A 15,727-nucleotide genomic window follows, 5' to 3' on the forward strand; every position below is an offset into this window, starting at 1 on the left:
GTCTCTAGTGTAAAGTGCCAAAAAGGCATCACTTAGTTTAAAACCAGAATTATACTTAGAAAACAAATGTTTGGTGGTCGGGTTGATTTACTTCAGCGTTCAGTAAAAGGCCAGTCTGTACAGCTCACAGTAGAAAACCAATACTGTAAAATGTAAAAGGTTTGTAATAGTCGGGAAGAGTCAAGATGTGGCGTTTGTTTTCATGTTTTTAGGCACCATGGAAGTTCTTGTCAGTGAAACACTTCAATACTAGAGCCATGAAACTGGCAGTGTTTTTCATTCCCTTCATGTCTGAGTCTGTGGTATTGTTTTTGTCGCAAAATTGTAGATGAAGGAATTAAAACATTTTTGTTTTTGCTTTGCGCATTCACATTCCTTGCTCCGCTGTACTTCGCGAAGGGCGACGACACACCTACAGTCAGAGACAGAGTGGAGGAAAGGAGAGGGGTGAACTAAAAGACATTTGCGCCACGCACCCCCCCCCACCTGTCGCACGTACGCTACACCAGTTTGGGGTTTCTGTTATCTGTCTTCACTCAGGTATGAAACTCCAGTGATGTGTCGATCAGTCCGATCAGCTGCAGCGTCCAATCAATAGCTGAAAATATGAGAAGAAAATAGAAAAACCTGGAGAGAAATATGATTAAACTTCAATTTTTGTTTGAAATTAAGTTGTTTTTTAAATTGTGCATAAGAAATGCCAATATATGGATAATGCGGTCGAAACTAAGTACCTGAAGAAAAGAAAAAGACCCGTACAGAAATATGAATTCAAAGTTTTACAGTTTGTTTTTTGTTATAGTGTGCATAACAAATGATTGGTTTTGGTTGTGGTTGTGTATGTGGGCGAACCTGAGCACCAGGGGAAAACCCTTTCGGAAAAATGATTAAGAGGGTGGAGGTAGAGGGTGAGGGAGGAAGCATGGACAGGGTGAGGAAGGAAGGGTGGATAGAGGGAGGGGGTGAGGTAGATGGAGGAGGTAGATAGAGGAGGGGTTTAGTTAGAGGGAACTAGCAGATGACCATCTATCAGCCTCATCCTGTCCGTAGATCAAGTTCCTTTGATGCCAGCTCAAATAACCCTTCTCCGGCTTCTCCACATTTGCTTTCCTTTCTCTATCAAGCTTCTCTTTCATTTTCTTGTCCTGCTCAGAGATTTTGCGTTTTATGTTCTCTAACTCTGTATTTCTTGTCTCGATCTTCTTACGGGAAAAGAAACCTCTGCTCTTCCTCTTCCTGATCAGACAGATATCCTCCAGTTCTGTCTTCTCCTCCTGCACTTTCCTTTCTTGTGTACGCCAGCTCTCTTCTTTTTTTAATAGGTTCACCTCCATCTTTTTTGCTTGCGTCTCCAACAGTTTGACTGTATGCTCCCAGCTCTGTTGTTTCTCAGCCAGGTCCTTTGTGAACTTCTCCTCTAGCTCATTCGTGTCTTCCTCAATCTCCTGGATTTGTTGGAAGTGTTGAATCCTTTTTAGCTTCCATCAAACAATAGTACAGGGTTGACACAACTTTGGAAATAGTATCATGATAAGCTCGTACAACAGGATGTACTTCTTCTTTTTTTCTAACCCTTTTTGTATAGTAATCCCTCATTTGCATATATCTGAATAAGTCTTGTTTTTCTAGATCAAAACAGTTTTTCATGTCTTGAAAGCTTCTCAGTTCTCCCTTATGGATAACTGCGTACGGCTGTTAAACCTTTTTCTGTCCATTGTTTGAATCTACAGTCGGAGCTACCTGCTTTGAATCCTTTGTCATAAGCTATCCAGTCTAATAGTCCAAGTTCCCTTCCCACTTTCAATTGTTTAATAATGGAATACCATATATCTAATATAAATGTTGTGATTGGGTCTAAGTCTCTCTTTTCTTTAATATGGGGAGGTATTTTTCTTTGCCCTATGAGTGGTTGAATTGGGGACCCAGATGCAAACACTTCAATGTCTTTCCAGAGAGCTATATAATCAGAGCTGCACCAGTAAATGAGAGGACGTAGTTGTGCTGCATGAAAGTATTCCTTTAGGTTCGGGAGAGCCAGTCCCCCTTTTTCTTTAGGCAATTGGAGTGTGGTATATCTTATCTTAGGTCTTTTACCCCCCCCCCCCCATATAAATCTTGATATTAGTTTATCCCAACTATGGAACTGGACCTGTGGTATATTCACGGGAAGGATTGAAATAAATATAACAAGCGTGGGAGAATTTTCACTGTACTTATCCTATCAGTAAAACATTTTTCAAAATCTTTCCTTATTTCTTTATCAATACATTCATAGTTGCTGTGGTACAGTTCTGTTAAATGTTTGGTTATGTTTATACCCAAGTATTTAATTGATTTAGCTTTCCAATATACTAAGTCATTTTAAAATGACGTTTCTTCTATATTGTCCATAACAGATACATATGGCTCCTGTGGGCAAACCTTTTTGGAAAACTGATTAAGAGGGTGGAGGTAGAGGGGGAGGGAGGAAGGATGGACAGGGGGAGGGAGGAAGGGTGGACATTTCTTAATTTCCTTTCTTTCTCCTGTCCTGTTCATGCATTTTGTGTTTCATGTTCTCCAACTCTACATCTCTTGCCTCCATCTTTTTGCGGGAAAAGAAACCTCTGCTCTTCTTCTTCATGTTGAGACAGAGATCCTCCAGTTCTGTCTCTTCTGCCTGGACTTTCTTGTAAATGCCAGCTCTCTTCTTTAGTGGCTACACTCAGCTCCAAATCTCTTGCTTGAAACTCCAGTCGATTGACAGTACGCTCCCAGCTCTGTTTTCTCTCTGCCACGTCATTTCGGAAGTACTTCTCCATTGCATTGTATTTCAACTGCCAGGCTTTGACGCTCTCTTGGAGTTCAGTGTTGTTGCTCACCAACATGTTAGAGTTCTCTGTGAGCGTCTGAGCGAGAGCTTCTTTATCCATTTTTAGATGTTGGATTTCAGCGTCCCTCTGTTGGACCTGTTCCTCCAATTGGTTGAGCAACTTCTGGTGTTCAGTCTGCTTAATTTCCCAGCTCAAGTTGTTTTTCTCTGCCAGGTCCTTTGCAGACTGCTCCATTGCGTTGTGTTTGAGCTGCCAGGCTTCCTCAATGTGTTGGATTTCTAAATCTCCGTTCGTCATCATGTTTGAGTACATTGAGAGCTTGCTCCTCAACAACGTGCAGTTTTCAGTGTGCTTCATCCTCCCTTCAGAGTTTTCCTCTTTCAGGTTCTGTGCAGACTCCTCCAAAGCATTGTATTTGCTCTGCCAGGTTTTCTCAATCTCTTGGATTCCAGCCGTTTTGGTCAACAGCACGACTGAGGCTTCTGTGACCATGTGATGGAGAGATTCTCTGTTTTCAAATCACGGATTACCTGACTGGACAGGAGTAGTCCACAACTGGCGCCTGAACAGGGACATGACAGAGGAGGGAACGTCGCACAGCCCGCTGGGGCTCCTGCAGGAGCTGCTGCAGTGCTCGTCCACCCAGGCGGGCAATCCAGGAAGCCCTCCAGCCCGTCCGCTGCCGATCGGTCTTCAAAAAAAGATGTCGAAGACGACCCAGAGGCCTTCCTCGACATCTTTGAGGGTATGGCAGCGGCGTATGGCTGGCCGAAGGAGGAGCGGGCGGTGCGGCTGCTTCCCCTGCTGTCCAGGGACAGTTAATTCTCCTTTCAAGCCAGCTCAAATAACCCCTCTCCGGCTTCTTTTTCTTGTCCTGCTCATACATTTTGGTTTTCATGTTCTCAAACTCTGTATGTCTTGTCTCAATCTTCTTGCGGCAAGAAACCTCTGCTCTTCCTCAGACAGAGCTCCTCCAGTTCTGTCTTCTCGTCTTGCTTTTATCTTTGTGAACTTCTCCTTTAGCTCATTCTTGTCTTCCTCAATCTTTTTTTATCTGTGTTTCCATCCGTTTTATTTCCATCACCAAGCTCTGGTGTTTCGGGGACTGGTTCTTTGAAAACTTGTTGTTCAACATCTTCAGTCTGCTTCATCTCCCAGCTCAAGCTTTTCTCTGCCAGGTCCTTTGCAAACCTCTCCATTGAGTTGTATTTTACCTGCCAGCTTTCTCACTCTCTTGGAGTTCAGTTTCTCTGCTCAACAGCATGTTTGAGGCCTCTGAGCGTCTAAGAGAGAGCTTCCTCTTCCTTTTGTACATCCCTCTGGTGGATCTGTTCCTCCAACTAGTTCAACATATTCTGGTGTTCAGTCTGCTTCATCTCCCAGCTCAAGCTTTTCTCTGCCAGGTCCTTTGCAAACCTCTCCATTGAGTTGTATTTTACCTGCCAGCTTTCTCGCTCTCTTGGAGTTTCTTTTTTTCTCTCAACAGCATGTGTGAAGTCTCTCTTTGATCGTATGAGAGAGAGGCTTTATCCTTTTTCGTATCAAAGATTTCTGCTGGATCTGCTCTTTCATCTGCTTCACCTCCATCTGGTCTTCAATTTGCTGCTCAATATTCTTATTCCTCTCAGATGTCTCCCGGTTGTTTTGCATTGTGATCATGTCGTCAAACTGCTGCTTGCTCAGGCGATTGGAGGCGACATGCAGCTGCCAAATATCCGGAAATACCGTTTTTTCTCAAACATTACATACGCAACTGTGAAACAATTATACGCACTTTCCAAGTATGGCAGTAAAAAGTGGAATAGTGTAAATATGCAAAGCTACGTTTTGCATATTTGTTTCGCCTGTGGCCCTGATTAATACCAAAATCCAGCCCTAACCCGTGCTGCACTAATTTCTTTTATCGGAGGGGAATATACTATGGTGGGAGGAGCCACACACTATAGATTGTGTGCATGTGACTTCACGCTTATTTCCCAACCCGGAAGTCAACCATGTTGGTTGGTATACACAACCAAGACTCTTCACGTGAGAGTTGCTGCAATGCTTCGTAATTCTCTTTGTATTTAAACGTCTAAGATTGAAAGAAAATGCCAACCTTGTGCGCAGTGTATAATTGTGGTCATAACGCTACTCGTGACCCAGAGAAACAGTTCTTTAGATTTCCTAAAATCATCAAAAACAACGATCCACAAGAGGGATGAATTAGGGTCTACCGAACGACATAAGCTGTGGTTTAGCAACATAACTCGTGAGGATTTAACAGAAGAAAAAGCACAATGCACCCGTGTGTGGCGTCCACTTTATATCTGGTAAGAGCTCATGCTAAAGCTATGTTTTCAATGTTTACGTTAAACATTTGTGCTTATGATATAACCGAACACTGTATCTCAAGCTCTTTGAGAGTGATTTACACGGGCATTGACGAGCACCCTGTCATCTTTCAGTGGTTTGGTAAGAAGACTACCAACCCATCCAGAAACAAAGAAATTATAAGCATCTAAGCTCTTGTATGCCTTCATTTGTGCGTTGGTTGCCCACGACGTTTGTAGCACAAAGTAGTTCACAATATCCGGATATTCAATCGGTGGTAATGACTCCTAAATCCTCAATATAATCCGACGGCTTTAGTGTGTACGGGTCAAGGCCTCAAATTTGGACTTTTTCTCTGAATCTTGCCTTTGCAGAGGACTCCAGAGAGTCACAATACTTTGAAGAAGTTATATTGTTGTTGTTCGCTTTAGACGCCATTGTTGATTTGTATACCAACCAACATGGCGTAGCACGCGTATGTCACACAGTTTTGTCACGTGTTTGAACAAAAAGGGAGCAGCCGTTCTTGCGAAATCTAGACTTTCCAAATCCTTTTGCTGACTTTTTTCAGGAGCTACTAGCGACAAAACTAGCAACTTTTTCTAGTGTTATTGGAGACAGACTTTTCTGAAGACTGACGTGAAAGCACGTATCGTTCTGCAGTTACTGTCCTCAACAAGCAGCGGGTGCTGCCTTGAACCCTCCGCCGTCCCAAAGCTCTCACAGGCGGTCAGTCTTGCAGCAGCTGCAGTCAGAGCAGAGAGGAGACCCGCACTCTCCCGCATCCAGACTGCAAATGAATCGCGCATGCGCAAAGCCACCACAGATCCCGCCCTTACAGAGCGGGATGTAAACTCTGTAACTGTCACACTAAAATAAATCACTGCATTTGACTCACACAGCCTCACTCACCTCATCCACTGTGTGTGCATCTCTGTGACATCCATCTAGCTCACCATGTCTAAACTGTACTCAAAAATACAGAAAGGAGTGGGAATTAAACCCTCAATTCAAAGGCTGGTTGTGTCAAGGTGAGGAAAAGGTGAGGACCCAAATGCAGTACACTGGACAAGGTTCTAACAAAAAGAGAGCTTTATTTTATAAAAAGCTAGTAAAAATACAAAGTAACAAATAAAACTGAAAACACAAACCAGGAAGACATGAGGAGGCGGGCCTGGAGACCGCTCTGGAGGCCGCTCTGGAGGCCACTCTGGAGGCCGTGCTGGAGGCGGGCGGAGAGCCTGGGCTGAATGCGGCTGGAGCCGTTCAGGAGGCCGGCAAAGAGGCTGGGCTGGAATCCAGAGGCTGGGCTGGAGGCGGGCGGAGCTGCTCTGGAGGCGGTCGGAGCCGCTCTGGGTGTCAGGCTGGAGGCCGGCGGAGAGCCTGGGCTGGATGCGGCTGGAGCCGTTCAGGAGGCCGGCAGAGAGGCTGGGCTGAAAGTGGGCGGAGCCGCTCCAGAGGCCAGGCTGGAGGCCAGGCTGGAGGCCGGCGGCGAGGCCGGGCTTGGGAAGGGACCTCGAGAGGAGAGGGGAGCGAGGGGAGCGAAGGGACCTCGAGAGGAGAGGGGAGCGAAGGGACCTCGAGAGGAGAGGGGAGCGAAGGGACATCGAGAGGAGAGGGGAGCGAAGGGACATCGAGAGGAGAGGGGAGCGAAGGGACATCGAGAGGAGAGGGGAGGCAAAGGGATTTAAGGGAGCACTGGGGCTGGGGTCTCGAGGGACAGAGGGAGCACAGGGGCTGGAGTCTTGGTGGGCAAAAGCAGCACAGGGACCTCGGGGGACAACGGGAGCACAGGGGCTAGAGTCTCGAGGGAGAACAGGGGCTGGGGTCTTGAGGGACTGAGGGAGAACAGGGGCTGGGGTCTCGAGGGAGCACTGAGGCTGGGGTCTCGAGGGACTGAGGGAGCACAGGGGCTGGGGTCTCGAGGGACTGAGGGATCACAGGGGCTGGGGTCTCGAGGAACGGAGGGATCACAGGGGCTGGGGTCTCGAGCAACGGAGAGGGCACAGGGGCTGGGGTCTCAAGGGACAGAGGGAGCACAGGGGCTGGAAGTCTTTTGCGCACACAGGTCCTTCCTGGGCTAGGCAGGTACCCAGAAATGGGTCTGGTGCTGGAATAGGAGGAACGGTGGAAGGCAAACCAATCTGCGAGGTTGAGGAAATCCCTCATCTCCTCAGGCAGAAGACCCCACGGGCCTGTCGATGAAGGACCTGTTGGTCCTTTCTACAGGCGGCTTCCTTCCATTGACGCAAAAGACATATTAATGCGACATACAGACAAAAATAATCCTCATCATCAAGCACCGCTGAGTCCATTCTTGGTGAGTTCGTACTGTCACGGTGAGGAAAAGGTGAAGACCCAAATGCAGTACACTGGATAAGGTTCTAACAAAAAGAGAGCTTTATTTTATAAAAAGCTAGTAAAAATACAAAGTAACAAATAAAACTGAAAACACAAACCAGGAAGACACGAGGAGCACAAGGAGCAGCGCACGAGGAGACACCAACAACAGGGGTGACACTTAGATGACGAACTCACCAGGAACACTGGGACAGACAGGGATATATACACACAGACACTAAACGAGGGAACGAGACACAGCTGGGAGAGAAAGGCAAATACACAGGAGGAAACTAATGAAGGGAACGAGACACACCTGGGGAGAAAGGCAGAAAACACAGGGGCAGGAAGTAATACCAGACATGACACAAGGGGAAGGGAACATTTCAAAATAAAACAGGAAACAGAAACCAAGATCATAACAGGTTGAAGCCATTTATTGATTTATATGTATTTGATTTAGTGATTCAGAGCAACAGCTTGAAAGTTCTGTCGAACAGTGAAACAGAATAGCCCTCAGCTGAGTATTTTCCATGCTTGTCTTATCATATTAATAAATGCTTTGTTAAACAAGAAGTTTATTAGATCAATTCAACGTTCGAACTCCGACTCCAAATTTGAACACGACAGGACACATGATGAACCGCAGTGTATTTCTAAACAAATAAGGATATTTTGAGATGTTGCTATGCTATTCGCAGCCGTGTGGACGGAGCGTTATTTAGGTGTCACTACAGTGTTTATCTGGCTGCTGTGTGACCTTCGTAGGACGCTGGTTTGGAGCTGACAAAACTAATGCTCTGCTGGCTTCAAACATGGATTTCACTGGCATCTGACAAGTGGGCGTTGTCTCACTTTTTACCTTTTATGGGGAGCTGCTGGAAGTAGGTTGTTGCCTGGGTGAAATCACCATCATGACAATGGCCCTTGCATTAATAAAACTGCTCCAATGGGATAGATTGGAAATCTGCCAAATCAGGACTTTGGTGCAGAGATGTGGTGCATGAAATTATTTATAATAAGTTCTGATGAATAGAATAGAATAATGCCATTGAGTCATTTGTAACAGAGGTCCAGTGTTTGTACTGTATTGAGTCATTCATTTTCAAATGGAGCATTTTTTCTGGCTCAAATAAGAAAACATGGCACAAGAGGAACAGCTGTATGTTTTTGGAGATATGAAATAACACAAAGAAATGAATAGAAACGGCACAAATAGAGCAGGAAGAATGTTTTTGTGTTTAATAAGATTAACAACTGGCAAGGCTTAGTCCACCATTTGTCTTGAAACAACAACATCTATTTTCCGTTTCAATAATGGAATTAGAATTGCAGACCTAATACAAAATACAGATTATGATTATTAAGATATGTCGTAGCTCAATTCATTGTTGCCTGAGAGTGTGTAGGAAGGGTGAAGGGGCCACGACCTCTTTGCCATGGTTAAATTACCTCTGCCATATTGTGTGCATCATTATGGTTCTTGATAGATTTATATTCAAGTCAAGATTCATACAGTATATCAAAGTAGAATTAGAGACTCTTCCTATTGGTGTTGCTGTAATTGAACTTCTCTCTTGTTGCTTGGATCTTCTGCTGGAACAACACTTTTATCATCCATGTACATATAAAATGACACTGAATTGTATGTTTTCCATATTGCCATTCTCAGGATGCTCTGGTTCATTTCTTCACTGATTCTGGCACTGATATCAAACCAGCTGTCTTTCATAATGTCAATCACTATGTTGTGGCTGAAGTTTTGGTTTTAGTTAAGAATTGATTACGTTTTGGTTGCCAGATGGTTGCAATTTATGAATTACTCTCTTACAATAATAATAAGTTCAATTGATGTGAAATAGTGACATATTGTGTAAACTCTTACCATTATTTGGGGATCAATGTTTTGCAGCCCAGAGATCCCACTGCCATCTAGTGGAAGAAAGGAATGCTTGACATGTTACCCACAAAAAAATGCTTTCCATTTAAATTAAATGATTTCATTGTTGATAAGGGATAGTCTCTACAGATAATTATATGTGTTTTACTTTTTTGACTTGTGGATGTGGTTGGATGAAGGTGAGATAAATAAGTATTTCTGATTGACACTGTGTGGATATATGGGTTGTACATAATATATAGGCCTACATATAAATGTATACTTCCATCTCCTTTTTCGGACATAAACTATTTATTTATGTAGTTTGTTTAAGTTGTAGGTTAAATGAGAATATGTACATTGAGAGTTTGGTATATTTCTACTGTTCATGTTTTTAAGTGTTCGAAATGAATTCAATTAGTCTAAATCTTTGTAATGTGTGTTGCTCATTTTTAACGCAAAATGCTTTTGTTTTGCAAGTTTAAAGAAAGTCATTTATCCCTTTGGGAAGCTTTACTCTCGTGTCCTTACTGTTGCCAGGGGCAACACAAGCACCAGGCGACGCTGGCCGACGGTTAACTAACTGGCAGTTTTTACCTAGCTTAGTTAAAGTAGTGCCCTGATATTTTAAAGACTATTTTCAATTGTCTGTGTTCTTTTTAATGTAAATAAGTGTCACTGAGTGCAAATGCCACCAAAAGCAGCTAAAAGGGTCTCAGACAAAAAGCCCAACGCTTCTGGAGCCGCAGTTGTCAGTAAGAACTGGGAGGCTGGACTCACCAGAGCACCGTTTGAAGAGGTTTGTTCACTTCACTCACTTCTTTCTTCACTTTAACTTATATGTGAACTTATTTCTCTTTCCTTACACAAAGTGAAACTTACAGAGGTCGTATTACTTGGCTACACGCGATAGTTAGCTCACTTTCGCACGTTGGCAGTAGCTAGCTAGCTAACGTTTACGTTACAATGTTTAATGTCAATAGCTCTTTATTTCAGGTACAAGAAGGGATTTAAAATGAGGGTGTTATCCTTCAATTTGCTTCTTGAGAGACACTTTCAGTAACGTTAACAACGTCACTAGGTTATTTGGTGAAACGTGTTGCCAAACATACTTTCTGTGGCATTTGTCACCATAATTAGACGTATAAATTGCATAAAACGCAGTAAACGTTGGAGCTTTTACTTTGAAGGTAAGACGTCCTAACCGGAAGTCTTGTTTGTTATTGAGGTTATCTTCTCAAATTAAAAATTTTTTAATATTGGAAAAAACTATTAGATTATTTATACATTCCTAATTTACTCAAAATGTTTAGTTGACCACAAAGGCTTTTGACAAGAAAACGGATTACTCTTCAGTACACGGACACTTTCCGTACATTTGTTATTTGTTTTACAATTTAATTGATCTTTTTTATACTATGAAATATATTTACTGCAACTTTTATAAGAACAATTGGAAGATGTAACGTTATACATTTTCTCAATAAAGTTGGGAGTGAACAAATATATCTCCAGTAAAACCGCAAATACTAGCTAGACCCTGGGGAAGACCCAGGACTCTGCGGAGAGATATATCTCCTCATTGGCCTGGGAACGCCTCGGGTTCCCCCAGTCGGAGCTGGCGGATGTGGCCCGGAGACGGGAAGTTTGGGGTTCCTTACTGGAACTGCTGCCCCCGCGAGCCGACCCCGGATAAGCGGTAGACGATGGATGGATGGACTAGCTAGATTTTAAATCCACCTGTCAATTATCTGTAATGGAAACAAGGAGAAGCATGATGTGAAATCAGTTGGTTGTTGATGTATTATTATATTATCCTGGTGTTCTCCAATGCCCTTCTCAGGAGTCATGGCAAGGCTGTGTGTCTTTGGTGGTCGGGAGTAGTCCCGAGGAGGAGCTGACCCAGGCTTTGTCTTTGGCCATAAAGAAACCACAACGCAAACTTTTCAACTTGTTGACCTGGGATAGCACCCTTACCAAGGTAGTCTTAGTTTGATTCAAGTTCTATTAATAGTGTCTCCTGTATATTTGTAGAGCTATTATCGCTGTCACTACAGTACTTAAAATGTTACTATACAAACTAATGTAGTTTACTAATTCATATGAAATACACTGCACTCTGACTAACCTCTTGTGTGTCCATGTAGCTTTCACATCTTTAAAATCTAAATATCTTCATGTATAGATAGTGTGCAAACATGTGACAAAACTGTGTGAGGTATGCGTGCAACGCCATGTTGAATGGTATACACATCAACAATGGCGTCTAAAGCGAACAGCAATACAACTCCTACTTCTTCAAAGTATTGTGACTCTCTGGAGTCCTCTGCAAAGGCAAGATTCAGAGGAGCTGGTCAGCTTCATGCTCCAAAGCTTCCTGCCTCTGGTCCACACCGAAGAGGAGAGAAGCCACATGTTAAAAAGCTTGCTGCACAAATGAAGAAGACCAGAAGGTATAGTGGACATACTCCAAAAAGGGCATCCCTTCAAGAAATGTGCTACTTAGTCATATACTTTCACTATTTCCTTAGAAAAATTTACATGACATAAACCTTTGTATATGTAGCATTGGTGGTTCAGTGGTAGAATTCTCGCCTGCCACGCGGGAGGCCCGGGTTCGATTCCCGGCCAATGCATCATAACCTTTTATGAAGGATGGAGTGAAATGACAGGTTTGTGTTTCAATGGGCCGGGCTTAGCCAATCAGTGCCAACTCCACTGTCACGTTGGGAGTTCTGTCAGCTAGCCTTGAGGCAGGCAAAGTCTGCAACCTATGTTTACAACAAGTCCCTTGCAGATGCTAGGGACTCCCACACTGAATACAATGTATATGCAATTAAAATACATACCGGTACATCTTATAAACATGTCTGTACAAGTAATACATACAGCCCTATCAGCCAGCAGAACGTAGCATTGAAGTGTTACCTCCACAGTGAACAGTAATTAAGCTGCTGGATATTGGGTTTATAGTTTTAAATCTCTTAAAAAGTATTCCTTTGTGTGCGTGTTTCTTGTGTCAGGTTGTGCCGACCCCCATGACTCCACGCTCCAAGAAGAAATCTGTGCTTGAGGAACGCCCACCAGACCACGGTAGAACCTGTCTCTTTCATCAGGCTTTTTCGGCACATGTGTAAGTGTTTGAATTACTCAAGACTAAGATGACAAACGAACCTTCTTTCCTTTGTGTCCTCTCTACTTTTGTTCAGTGTTTCTGCCCCTTTTGATTTAGGCTGAGATGATGTTCCATTTTTACTTATTGGTCTTGTTTGGCTGGTTTAATGCTTTTTCCCCATTTCTTGTGTGTTTAGGTGGAGATTTCAACAGAGCAGTATTTGTCACGTGCGACTGAGGAGCCCAAACTTCACGATGGTCCCGGGTTAGACTTTGAGCTGGTCAGCTTCACGCTCCAAAAGCTTCCTGCCTCTGGTCCACACCGAAGAGGAGAGAAGCCACATGTTAAAAAGCTTGCTGACTACTGCACAAAATGAAGAAGACCAGAAGGTATAGTGGACATACTCCAAAAAGGGCATCCCTTCAAGAAATGTTATTTAGTCATATACTTTCACTATTTCCTTTGAAAAATTTACATGACATAAAGCTCTGTATATGTAGCATTGGTGGTTCAGTGGTAGAATTCTCGCCTGCCACGCGGGAGGCCCGGGTTCGATTCCCGGCCAATGCATCATAACCTTTTATGAAGGATGAAATGACAGGTTTGTGTTTCAATGGGCCGGGCTTAGCCAATCAGTGCCAACTCCACTGTCACGTTGAGAGTTCTGTCACACAGACAGTATGGTGGGCTTAAAATGTTACGTGGCTGGGGGAATGCTTGCTTTCATGAGTGTAGGAATGGACGAGGAGAAAATAGGGAGAGAGTAAGAGAGCTAAGCACACAGCTTGGAGGCTAAAAGGCTTGTGAGACAGAAACAAACAGACGGTTAGAGAGATGCAATGCAAACTAGAGAAGGCCATTTCTATGAAATGGACGCTGAAAGTTTGGAAAAGTAGGAATGGGTATAATTTGTATGAATATCGAGTGATGAATACATCAGCACCAACATTACAAGGACAGACTAGTGTCGCTTTGAATTGAATTACAAAGTGAACTGACACCAGGGATGTGACCGGAGAGACAATCCAGAAACCTGCGTGTGATAGAATCAAGTGGAAGGTTTTACCACTGCAGTGAGTAGGTACACAGCGAGTGAAACGTCTCTAGTGTAAAGTGCCAAAAAGGCATCACTTAGTTTAAAACCAGAATTATACTTATAAAACAAATGTTTGGTGGTCGGGTTGATTTACTTCAGCGTTCAGTAAAAGGCCAGTCTGTACAGCTCACAGTAGAAAACCAATACTGTAAAATGTAAAAGGTTTGTAATAGTCGGGAAGAGTCAAGATGTGGCGTTTGTTTTCATGTTTTTAGGTTCATTACATTACAGGTCATTTAGCAGACGCTCTTATCCAGAGCGACTTACATTGAACTTAGTACAGGGACAGTCTCCCTGGAGCAACTCAGGGTTAAGTACCTTGCTCAGGGGTACAATGGTGGCAGCCTTGTATTGAACTCCCGACCTTCTAGTGCAGGGGTCGGGAACCTTTTTGGCTGGGAGAGCCATAAAAGCCAAATATTTTTTTATGCATTTCCTTGAGCCATATATTTAATAAATTTGAACGCAACTTTATGCGTGCATTTTTTAAAAGAATAACACGTCTCCGAGTACTAATAGCGGTGTCAGTGTTGCATTGAACAGGTGCTCTTTTATTAAATAAACTAAACGCTTACGTTATTTATCTCATTTATGTGCACGTTTCAGTGTTTACTGCACAGGTGTCAAACTCAAGGCAATTATGACCTATTTAACCTCTTATGTATGTTGGTGTTTTTGTTGTTGTCCTGCATTTTAGCGCCTTGAGATTGCTTTTAGCTTTTAAAGGCGCTTTACAAATACAATTCATTATTATTATAATTATTATTATTATTATTATTATTATAATTATTATTATTATATCCGGTCCGCAAGAAAATATCATGTCTATCATAACTGGCCCGTCGGTTTTGGTAATTAAATCAATGCATGGCACAACCACGGGAAAATACATTTGCGGAAGTATCTAAATGTGTTATGAACGTGACACAATAGGTGGGACTCAAAAGCAACTCAAGACGAGGTTTCAAAAGTAAAAAGGTCTTTATTCAAGATCGTTATAAATAACAAAAAATCACTCGCATGGACAAAACTAAACTTGATTTAGGCAATATTCTACAATAGTTTACGGATTCAAAAACACTGGCTCTCTTAGTGGTAAGACACAAGACGAACTGGCACAAAGGGAGACAAGGACCACACACACACACACACACACACACACAAAACAGGTGTTAACAATCAAACAGACGGGAAACCTTACAGATAGGAAGTGCTCTGAAACGAGAGGGAAAGGTAATTACGAAATAAAACAGGAAGTGCAATGACAGACAGTGCATGACGAGACGAGACATGAGTGACTGTAACTTAACAAGTGAACAATGAGACACAAATAAACAGACTCTAAACTAAACATGAAACATAAATACATTAACACAAATGACGGGATGTTACAAAATGTGTGAATTTAATTAAAGTTTTTGGAAAGCAAAGGGAAACACACCACAGATCTCTGGGACGATGTGAGCTGGCCTGTTTGTGCGACATAACGAAGCATCTCACTGTTAAACCTGCAGCTTCCGGGCCGTGTGATCACGGACATGTGTGATGCCAAGCTGCCTGTGGGAGACTGATGCAGAAGGAAACTTTGGTCACTACGTGTTTCCAAACACTGACAAACATCTCCACCGCTGTGTTCCCGACTGCATTCTGCTGATGTATTGAGCGCATTTGCCGAGCTGTTTGGGGCTTTGGAGGTGGGATGGACACAGAGACACACACACACACACACACACACACACACACACACACACACACACACACACACACACACACACACACACACACACGTGTAAGTGTGTGCGCTATGCAGTCAGAGACAGAGCAGAGGAAAGGAGAGGGGAGAACTTAAAAACAAATTCGCTGCTAAATGTTTTACTTTAAAATGGCACAGTATAATTATTTATTACTTGTTAATCATGTGAAAAAATGTCAGCTCAAAATTGTCTGCGAGCCATATCGCGTCATCGAAAGAGCCATAGGTTCCCGACCCCTGTTCGAGTGTTTTGTTTTGGAAGACGTACCACTAGACCACTCGGCCATCACCACCCAGGCACCATGGAAGTTCTTCTCAATGAAATACTTCAATACTAGAGCCAGCTAGAGAATTTTGGATTTGGTTCCGACTTGCAGCAGAGTTTCGACCCTAACCCTAATCACCATTAGCATGTTAT

At 43.2% G+C, this 15,727-nt stretch overlaps 2 non-coding genes across 2 annotated transcripts; both read left to right on the forward strand.

The window, feature by feature from the left end:
- Positions 1-11,910: 11,910 nt before the first annotated feature.
- trnag-gcc (transfer RNA glycine (anticodon GCC)) lies at positions 11,911-11,981 on the forward strand. The gene has a single exon. It is a non-coding gene; the product is annotated as a tRNA-Gly (tRNA).
- A 978-nt stretch (positions 11,982-12,959) lies between these two features.
- Positions 12,960-13,030, forward strand: trnag-gcc (transfer RNA glycine (anticodon GCC)). Its single transcript has one exon. It is a non-coding gene; the product is annotated as a tRNA-Gly (tRNA).
- Positions 13,031-15,727: the final 2,697 nt, after the last annotated feature.

Source organism: Cottoperca gobio, chromosome 18 (assembly GCF_900634415.1).
Source record: "Cottoperca gobio chromosome 18, fCotGob3.1, whole genome shotgun sequence".
Taxonomy (NCBI): Eukaryota; Metazoa; Chordata; class Actinopteri; order Perciformes; family Bovichtidae; genus Cottoperca; species Cottoperca gobio.